Source organism: Mesoplodon bidens, assembly GCF_964165515.1.
Source record: "Mesoplodon bidens genome assembly, chromosome: 18".
Classification (NCBI taxonomy): Eukaryota; Metazoa; Chordata; class Mammalia; order Artiodactyla; family Ziphiidae; genus Mesoplodon; species Mesoplodon bidens.
Genome location: NC_138175.1, coordinates 15,867,751 through 15,889,308, shown reverse-complemented (window position 1 = coordinate 15,889,308; position 21,558 = coordinate 15,867,751).

The following is a 21,558-nucleotide window of genomic DNA, read 5'->3' as shown; positions in this document are numbered from 1 at the left end:
GGCTTAATATTGTAAAGATTTAAATTCTCCACAAATTAACCTATAAATTCAATGCAATTCAAATAAAAACCCAAAATATGAAAGTTGAGAAACATCATTGTAGCAGGTTTTAATACCTATAAGCTTAGTGCTCCCTCATAATTTTTTACTTTCACCGTTTTCAGAGCTATCATTGCAAGTTTGTTTTTCTATATGAAATTTAGTATCAACTTGTCTAACTCCATAAAATACCTGGTTGATACTTTATTGTAATTGTATATAATTTATAAATCAATTTCAGGAGAACTAACAGCTCTGTAATGTTGAGTTGTGCTGTCCAAGAACAGGTGAGGTCTTCCCATTAATAAAGTCTATTTTGGGGTCTTCTGAATGTTTGTAACATTTTTCCCATAAACTTTTATACATTAATTGTTAAACTTATTTATGAGTGTTTATATTCTTTATTGATACTATAAGTGGGGTTTCTCTACTACTGTGTCCTCTACTTATTGTTTATGCATAAAGGGCTTATGATTTTTGTATGTTAATTTAAAATCTTGCTATCTTGCTGAATTATTGTTTTAGTTAGTTTTACATTTATTTTTCTCAGATTGTCCAAGTATGCTATCATATCATTTACAAATAAACATAGTTTTACTTCTTTGTCTATACCTATGCCTCTAACTGATTTTTCTTATCTAACTGTATTGGCTAATACCTCTAGTACAGTTTTTTTTCATATTTTAGAATAATTTTATAAATATTTTAATATATTAATATTTAGATATTTGAATGTTTTTAGAATATTTTTAACATCTTTATTGGACTATAATTGCTTTACAATGGTGTGTTAGTTTCTGCTTTATAACAAAGTGAATCAGTTATACATATGTTCCCATATCTCTTCCCTCTTGCATCTCCCTCACTCCCACCCTCCCTATCCCACCCCTCTAGGGGGTGACAAAGAACCGAGCTTATCTCCCTGTGCTATGCGGCTGCTTCCCACTAGCTATCTATTTTACGTTTGGTAGTGTATATATGTCCATGCCACTCTCTCACTTTGTCCCAGCTTACCCTTCCCCCTCCCCGTATCCTCAAGTCCATTCTCTAGTAGGTCTGCATCTTTATTCGCATCTTGCCCCTAGGTTCTTCATGACCTTTTTTTTTTTTTTTTTAGATTCCCTATATATGTGTTAGCATACAGTATTTGTTTTTCTCTTTCTGACTTACTTCACTCTGTATGAGAGTCCTAGGTCCATCCACCTCACTACAAATAACTCAGTTTCATTCCTTTTTATGGCTGAGTAATATTCCATTGTGTATATGTGCCACATCTTCTTTATCCATTCATCTGTCGATGGACACTTAGGTTGCTTCCATGTCCTGGCTATTGTAAATAGAGCTGCAATGAACATTTTGGTACATGACTCTTTTTGAATTATGGTTTTCTCAGGGTATATGCCCAGTAGTGGGATTGCTGGGTCGTATGGTAGTTCTATTTTTAGTTTTTTAAGGAACCTCCGTACTGGTCTCCATAGTGGCTGTATCCATTTACAATCCCACCAACAGTGAAAGAGGGTCCCCTTTTCTCCACACCCTCTCCAGCATTTATTGTTTGTAGATTTTTTGATGATGGCCATTCTGACCAGTGTGAGATGCTATCTCATTGTAGTTTTGATTTGCATTTCTCTAATAATTAATGATGTTGGGCATTCTTTCATGTGTCTGTTGGCAATCTGTATATCTTCTTTGGAGAAATGTCTATTTAGGTCTTCTACCCATTTTTGGATTGGGTTGTTTGTTTTTTTCATATTGAGCTGCATGGGCTGCTTGTGAATTTTGGAGATTAATCCTTTGCCAGTTGCTTCATTTCCAAATATTTTCTCCCATTCTGAGGGTTGTCTTTTCATCTTGTTTATGGTTTCCTTTGCTGTGCAAAAGCTTTTAAATTTCATTAGGTCCCGTTTGTTTATTTTGGTTTTTATTTCCATTCCTCTAGAAGGTAGGTCAAAAAGGATTTTGCTGTGATTTACGTCATACAGTGTTCTGCCTATGTTTTCCTCGAAGAGTTTGATGGTGTATGTCCTTACATTTACGTCTTTCATACATTTTGAGTTTATTTTGTGTATGGTGTTAGGGTGTTCTAATTTCATTCTTTTACATGTAGCTGTCCAGTTTTCCCAGCACCACTTATTGGAGAGGCTGTCTTTTCTCCATTGTATATTCTTGCCTCCTTTATCAATGACAAGGTGACCATATGTGCGTGGGTTTATCTCTGGGCTTTCTATCCTGTTTTCTTTGATCTATATTTCTGTTTCTGTGCCAGTACCATACTGTCTCGATTACTGTAGCTTTGTAGTATAGTCTGAAATCAGGTAGCCTGATTCCTCCAGCTCCGTTTTTCTCTCTCAAGATTGCTTTGGCTATTTGGGGTCTTTTGTGTTTCCATACAAATTGTGAAATTTGTTGTTCTAGTTCTGTGAAAAATGCCAATGGTGGTTTGATAGGGATTGCACTGAATCTGTAGATTGCTTTGGGTGGTAGAGTCATTTTCACAATGTTGATTCTTCCAATCCAAGAACATGGTATATCTCTCCATCTATTTGTATCATGTTTAATTTCTTTCATCAGTGTCTTATAATTTTCTGCATACAGGTCTTTTGTCTCCTTAGGTAGGTTTATTCCTAAGTATTTTATTCTTTTTGTTGCAATGGTAAATGGGAGTGTTTTCTTAATTTCACTCTCAGATTTTCACCATTAGTGTATAGGAATGCAAAAGATCTCTGTGCATTAATTTTGTATCCTGCTACTTTACCAAATTCATTGATTAGCTCTAGTAGTTTTCTGGTGGCATCTTTAGGATTCTCTATGTATAGTATCATGTCATCTGCAAACAGTGACAACATTAGTTCTTCTTTTCCGATTTAGATTCCTTTTATTCTTTTTCGTCTCTCATTGCTGTGGCTAAAACTTTCAAAACTATGTTGAATAATACTGGTGAGAGTGGGCAACCTTGTCTTGTTCCTGATCTTAGTGGAAATGGTTTCAGTTTTTCACCATTGAGGACGATGTTGGCTGTGGGTTTGTCATATATGGCCTTTATTATGTTGAGGAAAGTTCCCTCTATGCCTAGTTTCTGGAGGGTTTTTATCGCAAATCTGTGTTGAATTTTGTCGAAAGCTTTCTCTGCATCTATTGAGATGATCATATGGTTTTTCTCCTTCAGTTTGTTAATATGGTGTATCACGTTGATTGATTTGCATATATTGAAGAATCCTTGCATTCCTAGGATAAACCCCACTTGATCATAGTGTATGATCCTTTTAATGTGCTGTTGGATTCTGTTTGCTAGTATTTTGTTGAGGAGTTTTGCATCTATGTTCATCAGTGATATTGGCCTGTAGTTTTCTTTCTTTGTGACATCTTTGTCTGGTTTTGGTATCAGAGTGATAGTGGTCTCGTAGAATGAGTTTGGGAGTGTTCCTCCCTCTGCTATATTTTGGAAGAGTTTGAGAAGGATAGGTGTTAGCTCTTCTCTAAATATTTGATAGAATTCGCCTGTGAAGCCATCTGGTCCTGGGCTTTTGTTTGATGGAAGATTTTTAATCACAGTTTCAATTTCAGTGCTTGTGATTGGTCTGTTCATATTTTCTATTTCTTCCTGGTTCAGTCATGGCAGGTTGTGCATTTCTAAGAATTTGTCCATTTCTCCCAGGTTGTCCATTTTATTGGCATATAGTTGCTTGTAGTAACCTCTCATGATCTTTTGTATTTCTGCAGTGTCAGTTATTACTGCACCTTTTTCATTTCTACTTCTATTGATTTGAGTCTTCTCCCTTTTTTTCTTGATAAGTCTGGCTAGTGGTTTATCAATTTTGTTTATCTTCTCAAAGAACCATCTTTTAGTTTTATTGATTTTTGCTATCATTTCCTTCATTTCTTTTTCATTTATTTCTGATCTGATCTTTATGAATTCTTTCCTTCTGCTAACTTTGGGTGGTTTTTGTTCTTCTTTCTCTGATTGCTTTAGGTGTAAGGGCAGATTGTTTGAGATGTTTCTTGTTTCTTAAGGTAGGATTGTTTTGCTATAAACTTCCCTCTTAGAACTACTTTTGCTGCATCCCATAGGTTTTGGGTCATCGTGTTTTCATTGTCATTTGTTTCTAGGTATTTTTTGATTTCCTCCTTGATTTCTTCAGTGATCTCTTGGTTATTAGGTAGTGTGTTGTTTAGCCTCCATGTGTTTGTATTTCTTACAGATTTTTTCCTGTAATTGATATCTAGTCTCATAGCATTGTGGTCGGAAAAGATACTTGATACGATTTCAATTTTCTTAAATTTACCAAGGCTTGATTTGTGACCCAAGATTTGATCTATCCTGGAGAATGTTCCATGAGCCTTTGAGAAGAATGTGTATTCTGTTGTTTTTGGATGGAATGTTCTATACATATCAATTAAGTCCATCTTATTTAATGTATCATTTAAAGCTTGTGTTTCCTTATTTATTTTCATTTTGGATGAGCTGTCCATTGGTGAAAGAGGGGTGTTAAGGTCCCCTACTCTGATTGTGTTACTGTCGATTTCCCTTTTTATGGCTGTTAGCATTTGCCTTATGTATTGAGGTGTTCCTGTGTTGGGTACATAAATATTTACAATTGTTATATCTTCTTCTTGGATTAATCCTTTGATCATTATGTAGTGTCCTTCTTTGTCTCTTGTAAACGTCTTTGCTTTAAAGTCTATTTTGTCTGATATGAGAATTGCTACTCCAGCTTTCTTTTGATTTCCATTTGCATGGAATATCTTTTTCTGTCACCTCACTTTCAGTCTGTATGTGTCCCTAGGTCTGAAGTGGGTCTGTTGTATACAGCATATTTACGGGTCTTGTTTTTGTATCCATTCAGCCAATCTGTGTCTTTTGGTTGGAGCATTTAATCCATTTACATTTAAGGTAATTATCGATATGTATGTTCCTATTACCATTTTCTTAATTATTTTGGGATTATTATTGTAGGTCTTTTCCTTCTGTTGTGTTTCCTGCCTAGAGAAGTTCCTTTAGCATTTGTTGTAAAGCTGGTTTGGTGATGCTGAATTGTCTTAGCTTTTGCTTGTCTGTAAAGGCTTTTATTTCTCCATCAAATCTGAATGATATCTTTGCTGTATAGAGTAACCTTGGTTGTAGGTTTTTCTCCTTCATCACTTTAAATATGTCCTGCCACTCCCTTCTGGCTTGCAAAGTTTCTGCTGAAAGATCAGCTGTTAACCTTATGGGGATTCCCTTATGTGTTATTTGTTGTTTTCCCCTTGCTGCTTTTAATATTTATTCTTGGGGCTTCCCTGGTGGCGCAGTGGTTGGGAGTCCGCCTGCTGATGCAGGAGACATGGGTTCGTGCCCCGGTCCGGGAAGATTCCACATGCCGCGGAGCGGCTGGCACCGTGAGCCATGGCCGCTGAGCCTGCGCATCTGGAGCCTGTGCTCCACAATGGGAGAGGCCACAACAGTGAGAGGCCTGCATACTGTGAAAAAAAAAAATATATATATATATATATTTATTCTTTGTATTTAATTTTTGATAGTTTGATTAATATGTGTCTTGGCCTCTTTCTCCTTGGATTCATCCTGTATGGGACTCTCTGTTCTTCCTGGACTTGATTAACTATTTCCTTTCCCATATTAGGGATGTTTTCAACTATAATCTCTTCAAATATTTTGTCAGTCCCTTTCTTTTTCTCTTCTTCTTCTTAGACCCCTATAACTCGAATGTTGGTGTGTTTAATGTTGTCCCAGAAGTCTCTGAGACTGTCCTCAATTCTTTTCATTCTTTTTTCTTTATTCTGCTCTGCAGTAATTATTTCCACTATTTTATCTTCCAGGTCACTTATCCGTTCTTCTACCTCAGTTATTCTGCTATTGATCCCTTCTAGAGAATTTTTAATTTCATTTATTGTGCTGTTCATCACTGTTTGTTTGCTCTTTAGTTCTTCTAGGTCCTTGTTAAATGTTTCTTGTATTTTCTGCATTCTATTTCCAAGATTTGGGATCATCTTTCCTATCATTATTCTGAATTCTTTTTCAAGTAGACTGCCTATTTCCTCTTCATTTGTTAGGTCTGGTGGGTTTTTGCCTTGCTCCTTCATCTGCTGTGTGTTTCTCTGTCTTCTCATTTTGCTTAACTTACTATTTGGGGTCTCCTTTTCACAGGCTGCAGTTTTGGAGTTTCCGTTGTTTTTGGTGTCTGTCTCCAGTGGCTAAGGTTGGCTCAGTGGGTGGTGTAGGCTTCCTGTTGGAGGGGACTAGTGCCTGTGTTCTGGTGGAGGAGGCTGGATCTTGTCTTTCTGGTGGGCAGGTCCACGTCTGGTGGTGTGTCTTGGATGTCTGTGGCCTTATTATGATTTTAGTCAGCCTCTGTGCTAATGGATGTGGTTGTGTTCCTGTCTTGCTAGTTGTTTGGCCTAGGGTGTCCAGCACTGTAGCTTGCTGGTCATTGAGTGGAGTTGGGTCTTGGCGTTGAGATGGAGATCTCTGGGAGACTTTCACCATTTGATATTACATGGAGCCGGGAGGTCTCTTGTGAACCAGTGTCCTGAACTTGGCTCTCCCACCTCGGTGGCACAGCCCTGATGCCTGGCTGGAGCACCAAGAGCCTTTCCTCCTCATGTCTCAGAATAAATGGGCGGAAAGAAAGAAAGAAAGAGAGAAAGAGAGAAAGGAAGGAAGGAAGAAAGAAGATGATAAAATAAAGTTATTAAAATAAAAAATAATTACTAAGAAAAAAAAATTTTTTAAGTAATAAAAAAAGGAGAACAGACAGACCCCTAGGACAAATGGTAAATGCGAAGCTATACAGACAAAATCACACCAGAAGCATACACATACATACTCACAAAAAGAGAAAAAGGGAAATGTATATATATATATATATATATATATATATATATATATATATATAGTTTCTCCCAAAGTGCACTTCCTCAATTTGGGATGATTTTTTGTCTATTCAGGTATTCCTCAGATGCAGCATACATCAAGTTGATTGTGGAGATTTAATCCACTGCTCCTGAGGCTGCTGGGAGAGATTTCCCTTTCTCTTCTTTGTTCGCAAAGCTCCCAGGGTTCAGCTTTGGATTTGGACCCGCCTCTGCGTGTAGGTCGCCTGAGGGCATCTGTTGTTCGCTCAGACAGGACGGGGTTAAAGGAGCAGCTGATTTGGGGGCTCTGGCTCACTCAGGTGTGGGGGAGGGAGGGGTACGGAATGCGGGGCGAGCCTGTGGCGGCAGAGGCCAGCCTGAGGCGCACCGTGCGTTCTCCCAGGGAAGTTGTCCCTGTATCACGGGACCCTGGCAGTGGTGGGCTGCACAGGCTCCCAGGAGGGGAAGTGTGGATCGTGACCTGTGCTTGCACACAGGCTTCTTGGTGGCTGCAGCAGCAGCCTTAGTGTCTCATGCCCGTTTCTGGCATCCACACTGAATCAGCTGTAGCTCACGCCCGTCTCTGAAGCTCCCTTAAGCGGCTCTCTTAATCCCCTCTCCTCGAGCACCAGGAAACAAAGAGGCAAGAGAAAGTCTCTTGCCTCTTCAGCAGTTCCAGACTTTTTCCCGGACTCCCTCCCGGCTAGCCGTGGCACACTAGCCCCCTTCAGGCTGTGTTCATGCAGCCAACCCCACTCCTCTCCCTGGGATCCAACCGAAGCCCGAGCCTCAGCTCCCAGCCCCCGCCCACCCCGGCTGTTGAGCAGACAAGCCTCTTGGGCTGGTGAGTGCTGGTCGGCACCAATCCTCTGTGCGGTAATCTCTCCCCTTTTCCCTCCGCACTCCTGTTGCTGCGCTATCCTCCGTGGCTCCGAAGCTGCCCCCCTCCACCACCCATGGTCTCCGTCCGCGAAGGGGCTTCCTAGTGTGTGGAAACCTTTCCTCCTTCACAGTTCTTTCCCACTCGTGCAGGTCCCATCCCTATTCTTTTGTCTCTGTTTTTTCTTTTGCCCTACCCAGGTACGTAAAGAGTTTCTTGCCTTTTGGGAGGTCTGAGGTCTTCTGCCAGCGTTCAGTAGGTGTTCTGTAGGAGTTGTTCCACAAGTAGATGTATTTCTGATGTATTTGTGGGGAGGAAGGCGATCTCCGTGTCTTACTCTTCCACCATCTTGAAGCTCCTCTCTAGTACAGTATTGATTAGTATTGAAGATAGTGGCCTCTTACTTTGTTCCTGATCTTAGTGGAAATGTGTTTAGTGTTTCCCCATTATATGATACTAACTTTAAAATTAGGTATATAAATTTTATCACAGTAACAAAGTATTCTACTGTTGCTGTTTTCTTGAGCATTGTCATCAGGAATTGGTGTTGAATTTTGTGAAAGACTTTGTCAGCATCTATAGAGGTAATCATATGACCTTTTCCTTAGATTTTTTAATATGGTGTATGTTATTAATGGATTTTAAAATATTGAACTAAAAAAATGTGGGTTTTTTTGTTTGTTTGCTTGTTTTTTCCTGTACGCGGGCCTCTCACTGCTGTGGCCTCTCCCGTTGCGGAGCACAGGCTCCGGACACGCAGGCTCAGTGGCCATGGCTCACGGGCCCAGCCGGTCCGTGGCATGTGGTATCCTCCCGGACCGGGGCACGAACCCGCGTCCCCTGCATCGGCAGGCGGACTCTCAACCACTGTGCCACCAGGGAAGCCCCCAAAAAATGTTTTTTAATTTGAAAGGAATTTCCTTGTGGTCCAGTGGTTAGGGCTCCACACTTTCACTGTGGTGGGCCCAGGTTCAATCCCTTCGTGGGGAACTATGATCCCACTAGCTGCACAGCACAGCCAAAAAAATAAAATATTGAACCAACCTTGCATTCTTGGAATAAATCTCACTTGTTTTCTTAATGTGGTTAATGTGGTGTTGGATTCTGATTGTTAATATTTAGTTTAGAATTTTTGCATCAGTATTTAGTGGATATGGACATGGGACCATATTCTTTGTATTCTTTTTATCTAATTTAAATATCAGTGTCAAACTTCCTTCATATAGGGAGTTGGGAATTTTCCCTTCCTTTCAGCACTGTGGAATAATTTACAGAGCATTGAGACCATCTTGGTCTTTGAAAGACTGGTAGAATTCCTATGTGAAAACATCTGGGCCTGGTGCTTTTTTGTCGAGTAGTTCCTTAACAACTTACAGTATTTCTTCTGGGAAACATGGTCTGTTTAAAAGTTCTAACTCTAGAAGAATTAATTTTGGTAATCTGTATCAAAGAAATTATCCATTTCATCTAGGTTTTAAAATTTATTTGTATAGAGGTCTGCAAAATTATCCATTTCATCTAGGTTTTAAAATTTATTTGTATAGAGGTCTGCAAAATTATCTCCTGGGTTTTTATTTTAATTTCTTCTGTTTTAATGTTTTTTTACTCATCTCATTTATTATTTGTGCATCTGTGCTTTCTTTTTTGTGATAAATTTAGTTAGGTGTTTTCTCAGTATTGGAGGTTTTTTTTTCAATACAACAGAATTTTAATTCATTATTTTTTTAATTTTTGTTTTATATTGGAGTATAGTTGATTAACAATGATGTGTTAGTTTCAGGTGTACAGCAAAGTGATTCAGTTATACATATACGTGTAACTATTCTTTTTCAAATTCTTTTCCCATTTAGGTTATTATAGAATACTGAGCAGAGTTCCCTCTGCTATACAGTAGGTCCTTGTTGGTTATCTATTTTAAATATAGCAGTGTATACGTGTCAATCCCACACTTCCAATCTATCCCTCCCCCCTACCCTTCCCCACTGGTAACCATAAGTTGGCTCTCTAAGTCTGTGAGCCTGTTTCTGTTTTGTGAATAAGTTTATTTGTATCATTTTTTTTCAGATTCCACCTATAAGTGACATCATATGATATTTTTCTTTCTCTTTCTGGCTTACTTCACTCAGTATGACAATCTCTAGTTGCATCCATGTTGCTGCAAATGGCATTATTTCATTCTTTTTAATGGCTGAGTAATATTCCATGTTATAATATATACCATATCTTATTTATCCATTCATTTGTCGATGGACATTTAAATTGCTTCCATGTCTGAGCTATTGTAAACAACGCTACAATGAACATCCAAAAGAAAGTCCTTTCTTTTACTAAAAATGTCTCAAAAAGCAGAAGTTCTTATTTCAATGAAATACATTTTATCAATTTTTTCTTTTATGGGGCATGATTTTTGTGTCATACTAAGGAATCTATGCCTAGCCCACAATACAAAGATTTCCTTTTTCTCCTACAATTAAGTATAGGAATTTTAAAGTTTTAGAATTTACACTTAGGTCTAGAATACTTTTTTTTTTTTTTTTTTGCCGTACGCGGGCCTCTCACTGCTGCGGCCTCTCCCGCTGCGGAGCACAGGCTCCGGACGCGCAGGCCCAGTGGCCATGGCCCACGGGTCCAGCCGCTCCATAGCACGTGGGATCCTCCCGGACCGGGGCACGAACCCGCGTCCCCCGCATCAGCAGGCGGACTTCCAACCACTGCACCACCAGGGAAGCCCTAGAATACATTTTGAGTTACATTTTGTAGATTGTGCAAGGTATGAATTAAAGTTTATTTGTTTGCATATGCATATCCAGTTCTAGTATCATTTGTCAAAGAATATATTTTTCTATCAAATTGCATTTACACCTTTGGTTGATAATCAGTAGTCCATTTATATATGGTCTCTCTATTGTTATTTATTATATTTCTCTCTATTATTCCTCTCTATTGCACTTCCAGAAATTTAATAATCCACTGATCTATTTGTCTTTATTGACAATAGTACCACACCATCTTGATTACTATAGCTTTATTATGTGTCTTGAAATCCAGCAGTTTTAGTCTTCCAAATTATTCTTTTTCAAGGTTATTTTAGCTATTCTAAGTCCTTCATATTTCCATATGAATTTAAGTATCATGAATTTCTAACCCCCCCCAAAAAGCCTTCTAAGGTTTTGAGTGGGATTGCATTGATTCTATTGATAAATTGATATGTTAATGATATTGAGTCTTCTGACCCATAAATATGCTATAACTCTCATTTATTTAGGCCTTTCAATTCTCAGCAGTGTTTTGTAGTTTTCATTGCACAAGTCTTGTACATCTTTTGACAGATGTATTCCTAAGTATTTCATATTTTTAATGCTATTGTAGATAGTGTTTACTTTTAAGTTCAAATTCTATTGTCTGTTCCTTGTACATAGATGTATAATTGATATTTGTATATTGATATTCTATCCTGCAACATTACTTAACTCACTTATTCTAACACCTCTGCCTTTTAATTGAAATATTTATCCCATTTACATTTAGTGTGAAGATTGATATGGTTGAGTTTATACTTACCATCTTGCTATTTGTTTTCTATTTGTTCCATCTGTTCTTTCTTCCTTTGATCCTCCTTTCCTAAATTCTTTTGGATTAAGTATGCTTAGGTAATTGACTTTTAAACTATACCACTTCTTTTTTCTCCTTAATGGTTGGTTACACTATGGACTACAATATGCATTCTTAACTAGTCATAGTCTCTCTTGAATTATATATTATATATGTATTATAATTATATATATTATATATATAATTATATATATTATATATATTATATTATATATAATTGTATATATTATATATAATTATATATATTATATATTATAATTATATATTATTATATATTATAATTATATATTATAATATATATAATAATATATAATTATATATTATATTCATATATAAAGAACCACCAACATTATAATTCCATTTGTCCTCTTCCATACTTTATGCTGTTTTTATCATACATTTTACTATTACATACTTTATAAATGCTACACTAAAATATTGTATTTTTGCTTTCAGCAATCATCTGTTAAAAGAGTTAGAAAAATATTGTTTTATATTTATCTACTCTTTCTTTCTTTCTTTTTTCTTTCTTCTTTCTTACTTTCTTTAACTATTTCCAATGCTCTTAATTCCTTCCTATAGTTTGAAGTTTCTATTTAATATCATTTTCTTTTGACCTGAAGAACTTTCTTTAGTATTTCTTATAGTGTAGGTTTGCTATTGACAGATTCTCAGTTTGGGGTTTTTTTTAATCAGAAAATATCTTTATTTTGCCTGCATTTTGAAGGATGTTTTCACTGGCTGTAGAATTCTAGATTGATAATTTTCTTTATTCAGCACTTAAAACAGTCACTTCATTTTTCCTAGTTTCCATTGTTTCTTATGAAAAGTCAGCCACAATTCTTATCATTGTTTCCCTTCTGGGACTTCAATTACATATGTATTAGATTGCTTGACATTATTGCATAAATCACTGACACTCTGTTCAGTTTTTTTTTTTTAATCTTTTTTTCTTTTTGTCTCTGTTTGGATCATTTCTCTAAATGTTTGAACATGTTTATATCAGTTTTTAAAGTCGTGGTCTGCTAATTACACTGTCTGAAGCATCTGTGGATCTACTTCTTATTGTTTTTTTCCCTTCTTATTGTTTTTTCTCTTGATTGTGCATCATATTTTCCTGCTTCTTTACATGTCTTGTAATATTTTTTTATATGCCAGACATTGTGCATAGAAAAAGGATAGAGACTGAAGTATATTTTTTTCTGTTCCATTTGATTTTTTTCCCCAAGAGGGTGAGCTCTTTCTATGTCTGGCATCTGAGCTGAAGAACTGATAACTCAAACTTCACAAGAGGTTAAGTTAATCTGTGACTAAGATACAGCTTTAATAAAGATTCATCTCATCTTGCATAGCCCAATGTTCAATCCCCCTGGGCTGCCTCCACTGAGAAACTAATCCTTTTTATCTTATTAGTATTGAGTTTAGAGGGGTATTACCTGCAGTTGCAGCTAATTTCCATTCATCTTTATATTTAGTTACACCGAAGTCCTAGGTTCCAGGCATCTCAAGAATGTAAAAGATTATTCAAATTCTTTATTATTTTAAGCCCTGCCTTCACTGTTGCTCTGTCAGCAAAATTTGACTTGGAGGAAGAATTACTATGCCAAGTAAACTAGTAGTGTGTATGGGGCTCCTGCAGACTCCAGTCTGCCCCCATCAGCCCTCGTTATTGCTGATAGCTTGATTGGTTTCCACCTGACCCCACAAAATCTCTCCATTTATCATAGACTTTTTTTTTTGCTACTTACCTTTGAAGGATTCCCTTTTTCTTTTTCTTCCTTTCTTTCCATCTTTCTTTCTTTCTTTCTTTCTTTCTCTGCTTACCTTTGAAATGAATTCATCATGACTACCTTGCATCTACTACTATTTTTATAATTTTAATTTTATCTGTTTTTTTTTGTTTTTTCTTCTTACCATGGGACAAAGTATAATGAGGTTTATAATTTAGGAAAATTCCCTAACAGTTGTATGGACCCTGGATTAAAGTGGTGAGTGGAGACAGTGAAACTTATTATAAGATGATTGTTAAAGTGTGACCTAAAGGTAATAACATTAATCAAATCTATTAAGAAAGAATGTAGAAGAAGGAGCCAATCTGAGAAATCAGGGTTTATACTTATGGCAATGTGGAAAGCCTGTAGAATGGAAATTGTTAATGGAAAATAAGATCACAAGATTGTCTAGGACCGGTTTATGAATCTAACAGGATTTTTTAAAATTCAGCAGGCCTTGAGAATTTTTGAGGAGAGGAGTTTAGAGATTAAAGTAGTAATTTTAAAATATTAATCTAGAAATGGAAAGGAGAACAGATTAGAGAGGAAAATAAATTTAAGAAAGAGAAAGTCAGATGGGAAGAATGTTGGCCTAATACACAGGACTTACTAAATCTCTAAACTAGGGTGGTATAGCAGGAATGGAGATGAAAGAATAATAATGACAAGCAATAATAATCTTAATAAGTTTATTCCTTTTCATATTATGAAAGGGTACACCATTAACTCTCAAAGCATTGATTTGAATCTGTGTCACATTTCATCATTTTCAAAGTTACTGTGTACTTCTAGCATTTGGTACCATCTTACTAAGTGATTTCTCAATGGACAATAAGAGAATAAAAGGAAAATTAACCAATTTCAATGATTAAGTTTCATAGCATCTAACTACAGTTAGAATCCAAGCTAATAAAGCCTCATAAATTCTAAAAAGTGTTCCCTATTAAAAATAATTTAAATGGGAACAGAATTATGGTTTCAATAATGCAAAAGAATAGTGCAATTAAATATACAACTATAAAAGGTAAAGGATTCTAATCCTGATTTTCAGCTATCATGAGAATATTTTTCTAGATATGGTCAAACTGTTTGTAAACAAAGCCTTTCTCCAGTCTGACTATGAATTCTGGATTATCCTGAAATAGAAAACAATAAGACCGCTACATTTTCTCTCTACAGCAGGGTTTGGCAAACCTTTTTCAAAAAGAGCCAGAAAATAAAAGTTTTAGGCTTTATGAGCCATACAGTCTCTGCCATAACTTCTCCATTGTGTCATTGCACCATGAAAGTAGCCATGGACAATGTGAAAATATGAGCATGGCTGTATTCCAATAAATATTTATTTACAAAAATAGGTGGTGGGCCAGGTTTGGCTTGTGGATCATAGTTTGCTAGCCCCTGCTCTACAGAGTCTGTCTATATGGGAATATCCTGGAGACTTTACTAGTATATTCTGGAGCAGTGCTCTCCAATAGAAGTGTAATATAAGCCACAGAAGACCACTAAATTTTCTAATTACATTTTAAAAAATTAATTTTAACCATATGTTTTTTAACCCAATATATCCAGAATGTTATCATTTCAACGTGTTATCAACATGTTAAATTTATTAATGAGATATTTACATTCTTTTTTTCAAAGTAAGTCTTCAAAATCTGGCATGTATCTTATGCTTACAGTACATCTCAATTCAGAGCAGCCACAATTCAAATGTGGCTATCAGCTACCATATTAGACATTTCATTTCCAGAGACTTCATAGTTATCCAAGATCTAATTGCTTCTTCTTTATCCTGGAAATTACCCACTGGTAAGACTATTTCTCACCCAGCAAGGTGTTCTTGGTACCCTCTTCCTTCCCTAGCCTCAACTTCATCAGCCTCACCACTAGAAACTATCTCAAGCATTGTTTCTCAAACTTTAATATGCATAAGACTTACTGGGAATCTTATTAAACTGCAGATTCTGTTTCAATAAGTACAGGACAGACCCTGAGATTATGTGTTTCTAACAAGCTCCCAAGTGGTGCCAGTGCTACCTGTCCAAGGACCATACTCTAAGTAGCAAAGATAGAAAATACCACTCCCAAAAGGATAGCCATAACTGGAACTGATGTCCTACCTTCCCCTTAAGAAGCTATCAGATCTAATCCCAGCATGCCTAATGTCCCTGTTCAGGCCACCACCAGGAATGAAAGTGTCTAAGGCAGCACCACCCAATGAGAATATAGTGTGAGCTATTTATGTACTTTACAATTTTCTAGTAGACACATTTATGTTTTTAAAAAGTGAAATTAATTTTAATAAAATATTTTCTTTTTAAAAAAATTTTTAAAATATTTATCTTTTTATTGGCTGCACTGGGTCTTAATTGTGGCATGTGGGATCTTTCATTGCAGTGTGTGGGCTCTTTGTTGCAGTGCACGAGCTCTCTAGTTGTGGTGTGCGGACTCAGTAGTTGCGGCACACAGGCCTAGTTGCCCTGTGGCATATGGGATCTTAGTTCCCTGAGCAGGGATCAAACCGGCATCCCCCACATTGCAAGATGGATTCTCAATCACTGGACCACCAGGGAAGTCCCAATAACATATTTTCTTCATCACAATATGTCCAAAATATTATTTTAACATTTAATCAATATAAATATATTAATGATGTATTTTAAATTCTTTTCTTTTTTTTCTTTTTTTTTGGTATTGAGTCTTCAACATCCAGTATGTGTTTTATATTTACAGCACATTTTAGTTCTGATCAGGCACATATAGCTAGTGGCAACTGCATTAGACAGTAGAACTATAAGGTCATTGTCATGACCTGTATGCTTACCCCTATGTGGCTCTTTACCTCCCCAAGCCTGACCCACTTTCCCATCCCTTTCTATTCCCAACAAACCCTCCTACTATATTTTTTGGAACTACTTGCCTGTCATCAGAAAAAAAAAAAAAAAAAGCCCTCTATTATTAACCTCATCTCAAAAATGTTCATTTCACCTCCTTGCTCTAACTATAAACTGGTTATCCCTTAAGGTTCTGTTTCTCCTCCTTCCCTTTCAAGTGGTGGCTGCTTTCTTTCACATATCCTCAGGGCTTTGAAGTGGGATAGACGTCCTCCTTACACTAATATTTTCCTCTATCCTTTCTCAGATACCCACTATACCACTTCCAAAATCTAGATTTAAGAATTGCACTTCAAAAAACGTTTCCAGCTCACTCATACTTCAGTATCTATATGCCAACAATTCTTTAAACCATTGTACCCACCCATCAATTGATTCAGCCTCATATTCACTTTTCTCATACAATCAATCCTCATATCATCAATATTATATTTGGTCCATTACTGTAATCATTATGCTATATACTGCCTTGCCCCTCTTTTCCTTATTTAACTTGCTGGTAAACCCAGTATTGGTAAATCTATCACACCACCTAATCTCAGCCCTTACCTAAACAGATAAATGTGATTAGGGAAAACATGATCATGCTGACTGGTCACATTTAAATTTTTTCACTACGAATGTCAAATCATCCTTTATATTACATACTCTTAATTGATAATTTCATGTCTTATTTCATTGAGAAATTAGAAACTATCAGAAGAGAACTGGTTCTTCCCATAACCAAATCTACTACCTATAACCTCTACCTTCCCTTCTCTTAAAATGACTGACTTGTCCTTGTTCCTGTCTAAGGCTAAAGCCTTGACTTAAGGATTGAATCCCATCCCTTCTTTGGCCAAAGTCATGGTTCCTGCAATTATACACTCTCTCTTACACATCATCCTCTTCCTTTTCTGGTAGGATCGTTCTTGATGGTGTACAAACATCCTATGGTTGCCCCTGACTTAAAACCTTCCTTCATCCCAATATAACCCTCCAACTACCACTCCATTTCTTCGCTCTTCTTTCTGAGAAACTCAACAGTAGTCTATATTGCTTACTCGGCATTTTTCACACCCCATTTGTCCATAACTCACTTCAATCGTTTTTGTCCTTATCACTCCACTGAAACTCTTTTGTCAAGGTGAGCAATGATTTCTATCTTGCCACATCAAATAACCAATTCTCACTTCTCAGTTCTCTCAAACTCCTGGTGGCATTTTATATTATTAATTACTCCCTCCTTTTTCAAATATATATATTTTTGTTGTTGTTGTTGTTTGGTGATGTTTTCTGGGTTTTTCTCCTATAACACTTGTTACTCCTTTTCAGTCTCCTTTGATACCTCCTTTTCTTCTTCCTGACCTCTGTTTTTTGGAATGTCCCGAAGCCATCTTTGGGCCTTTTCTCTGTCTAAAGTTAATCCTGTGATGATCTCATCCAGTTACGTGGCTTGAAATGATATTTATAAGTTTGTAATTACAAAATGTTTATCTCTCTTAACTCCACATTTCTTCTATGGGCCCCACACTATCTATTCTTGGATATCTAATGGTCATCTCAAATTTAACCTGGCCAGAATGAAGCTTTTTATTTCATTTTCAATCTGTTCCACTTTACTCTTCTGCCACTCGGTTTAAAGACATCACCATTCTCTTCTTCATCCAATTCCTCAACAAGTTCTATAGATCTGTCTTCAAAATATATCTTGAATCCCACCACCTCTCGCCACCTCCATTACCACCTTAAGTTCAAGACACCATAATAATTTCTTGTTTAGACTTCTAAGATAACCTTCTATCTGGTTTCCTTGCTTTTATTCTGTTCCCCTATCTCTACCCTTGAATTTATTCTTTGCAAAACAGCAGGAGTCACCTTAAAGCATAAACATATGACCTTTGATCGCTTCCATCATAGTTAGGATAAAATTCAAACTCCTTATCATGGCCTTTAAGAGTCTACTTCTGGCCACTGCTTATTTGTCCCAGTACTTTCTCCTCTGTCACTCCACTCCAGCCACATCAGCTGTATTTAAATTTTAATATGCCAACTTATTCTGGTCTCAAGGCCTTTACATTCTGTCTGGAACACTCATCCCCAAGATCCTCAGAGGGCTTGCTCCTTTACATCATTAATGTCCCAGCTTGAATGTCAACTCTGTAACAGATCACCCTGTTTCAAATAATTCCCCTTAACACTCTATTCTTTTAGATGTCTTCATTTTCCTTCATAGCACTTATAGCTACCTGAAGTTACATTTTTTTCTTTTCTTTTCTTTTCTTTTGCGGTGCGCGGGCCTCTCACTGCTGTGGCCTCTCCCGTTGCGGAGCACAGGCTCTGGACGCACAGGCCCAGCGGCCATGGCTCACGGGCCCAGCCGCTCCGCAGCATGTGGGATCCTCCCGGACCGGGGCACGAACCCACGTCCCCTGCATCGGCAGGCAGACTCTCAACCACTGCGCTACCAGGGAAGCGCTGAAGTTACATTTTTAATTGTCTGTTTACTTTCTGGTTTTTTACTACTTCAGTAGAAGGTAAGTTCATCCAATGAAGAGATGTCATACTACTCACTATTGTATCTCCTGTGTCTAGAACAATACCTGGCACACAGTGAGTACTGAGTAAGTGAGTCTGAAAGATTTCAGGAGACAGGTCAGTTGTCTGACCAAATCAGAATTAGCTGCTTCGCTTATCTTCTAATGCTGACCTGGGTCATATTAAACCAAAGAGACGTCTAAGAATGAAAGGTCCTAGTATAAACGAATTCCTGTAATCTGCTCCATACCAGGGAGCTTGTTCCAATGCTTGTTAGTATTTGGATGCAGAAATTCTCAGTGATCCCTGCTAATCAGCTAATTTGCCTCTTTCTATCAATACTTACTAGCTATTAGTTTCTCCTGGCCAGTCTCCACCTAAATTCCCTTATAAGAGCTTGCTTTTAAATGAGGAATTTTCTTTGCTTGCTTTGCCATCTCCTTGCTTGGCTTTTCTTTCTCTAACAAGCACAACAGCATGCTGCTGCATCTTCAAAGAGTAAATTAATTCCGTCCGCAAAAGGGTCAAGTGCTAGAAAGTGCATAGCCATGCAGTTTGCATGGCAGGATACAGAAGATATGATGCTAATAAGATTCTAAGATGAGAACAGCAGACTGTCTCTGGGGATTCAGATGAAGGGGTCTGTAAATTTTAAAAGAAATAGTCTCCGAAAACTAATGATGTCTGCTTTCCAATTCATTAATAATGTGGAGTGGAGAGATGGGAGTGAGATCCAGGCCATGCTTTGAAATATCAAAATGTAACGAGGAAGAAAACAGTAAGAGCGATCTCAATGGGGTCATAAAGCTGGGAGAAGAAGGCAAACTGTAAGAAGATGTGGTGGTGCTGGTTGGAGGGGAGGAAATCAATCCACCCCATGTGTGTATATTTATGTGCATATAGTACCTTTATCTATACACGAGTAGATAAAAAGTTCTTCTGCTACGAAAAAAAACACTGCAACATTGATAAGGCTTTTGCAATTTTCATATTTAAGGTGACTCAGAATATTTCAAGTATTGTAAAAACACGTCTAAGCTGTCTGCCTTTCCATATTTACAAATCCTGCCCTTCACCTCTTTGCGTTGCATACAAGGAACTGAGTAACACAACCTCAACCTTGTTTGCAGTTAATAGTGGAAGAAAAAAACCCTCAGGCAAAGCCTAATGAACCAAGAGCAATTCTGAGCTCTTCTCTCTAATGTCTGCCGAGGCAGTGTCTTTCCAAGGGCTTCCTGGACATATTGTGTGACCTTGCTGCTTTACATCATTAAAATTTCCCATTACTGGAATGGTGTTTGCATGGAAGGGCCGTTGTGCAGATATTATGGCTGAGTTTCTCCCTGCTGCATTCCGAGTTTGTGCTAATAGAAAATGCTTCTCTGCTTGAACAGTTCCCTTGAGCTGGGGGGTGTACAGCAGCAGGAGAGTTTAGCTTTGGCTTTTATTTTGACGGAGCTATTACATTTTGCAGATTGAGGTTATGGTCTTTTCTCCTATCTCTGTATTGTATCTGCATGATATTTTCTGATATCCCTTTTAAACCCCCATTAGTTACGATTGAGGCTCTGAGGTGGCAGCCTGCCTTGGAGCCGTGATACCGTCAGCTTTTCTTACAAGCCACTAAATAGACTGACTGATTCAGTAGTGTTCAGTCATGTGTAACCTTTCCAAGGGGACTAGCTTCAGAAAGGAGACACATATGTGCCAGACAGACACTGTGTGTTTGTGTGTATGTGTGTGTATGGTTACTGCAACACCAAGGGACCAACAATCTTAAAAATGAAAGTGCATCCTTATTCTCCAGGGCCGTAAGTTCCATCGGCCATGTCTTCCTTCTGAGCTTCCCTCTTCTGCAGGTGGCCGACTACACCATGAAGCTGTGGAGGCTGACAGCATTGATGGCATTTCCAAACTCCAGGCCCACCCTCAGCCCGTTTTACTACCCTCCTAAAGAAGCTGCTGTCCTGACTATTCTTTTCTAAACTTTGTTTCATCCACAGTCATAGTGTTACATGTTCATGCAACTCTAATCTTATAATTTTAGCAGAAAGTTTCACAATAATGAGTGATTTTGCCCAGAGGGAGTAGAAATATTTCACAGTACTGGTTATATAGCCATAAACTATTTAGAACCAACTGAAAGGGTGAGATTCCTTGGCCAGCCCTCCCAAATCTCTAAGCAAACCATAGCCGATTGAGAGATTTTGAACCCAAAGTTAGTGCTCTAATTTCTAAAGCAAGATAATGTGACCATTTCTTTCCCTATGGCTTTCCTATTTTAAGTAAGCACAGTGAATTCTGCCCAATAAATCCTTTTGAAACTGGGAGCGTAGCACAGCCACATGCCTTAAACCCTTCACTTTGTCCACCTTCTCTTGCAAGTGTGGGACGTTGTGGTCTAGAGTGGGGAGTGTCACGGAGAGGGGGTTACAGAGGTGAGGAATTTATTTCCCCAGGAAATCTCATTAGCGATGCAGTGCCTGTTTTTCATTTTCATTGAGGTTTCTGCTCTTTGGCTTTGTTTTCAGCTGAGTAACTGAGCCTGAAAGCCGTCTGGTGACTCACAAAAGGTCACACTGAGAGTCGGGGGCACAGACCGGAGCACACTGCCTACCTGTGATTGATGTGTATTAAAGCTGTCTTGAGCCACTCATAAACACAGCAAGAATCCTGTTCTCTTTTCATCAGTGCTCTTGACCAAGACTTGATTTACTGTTTTGAAATCAGCTGCTCCTTCAGTCCTCTACAATAGCTTCTTTAATAGCTTGTCATAACAGTTGATGACAATTTGGAAAAGCTCACATATTCAATATATTTTTTAAATTGACTTTGCACTATTCTAGGTACCAAGCCTTTATAAACAGTCTAATTGTTCCCTGAGTGTTTGCTGACCAAAAGGAAAGTGTTGATGAATAAGACCCTCCTTTTCTATCTATGAAGGTATTGAGATGTGTATTCAATATCGTAGCAAATCACTGCTGAAAATTGGTTC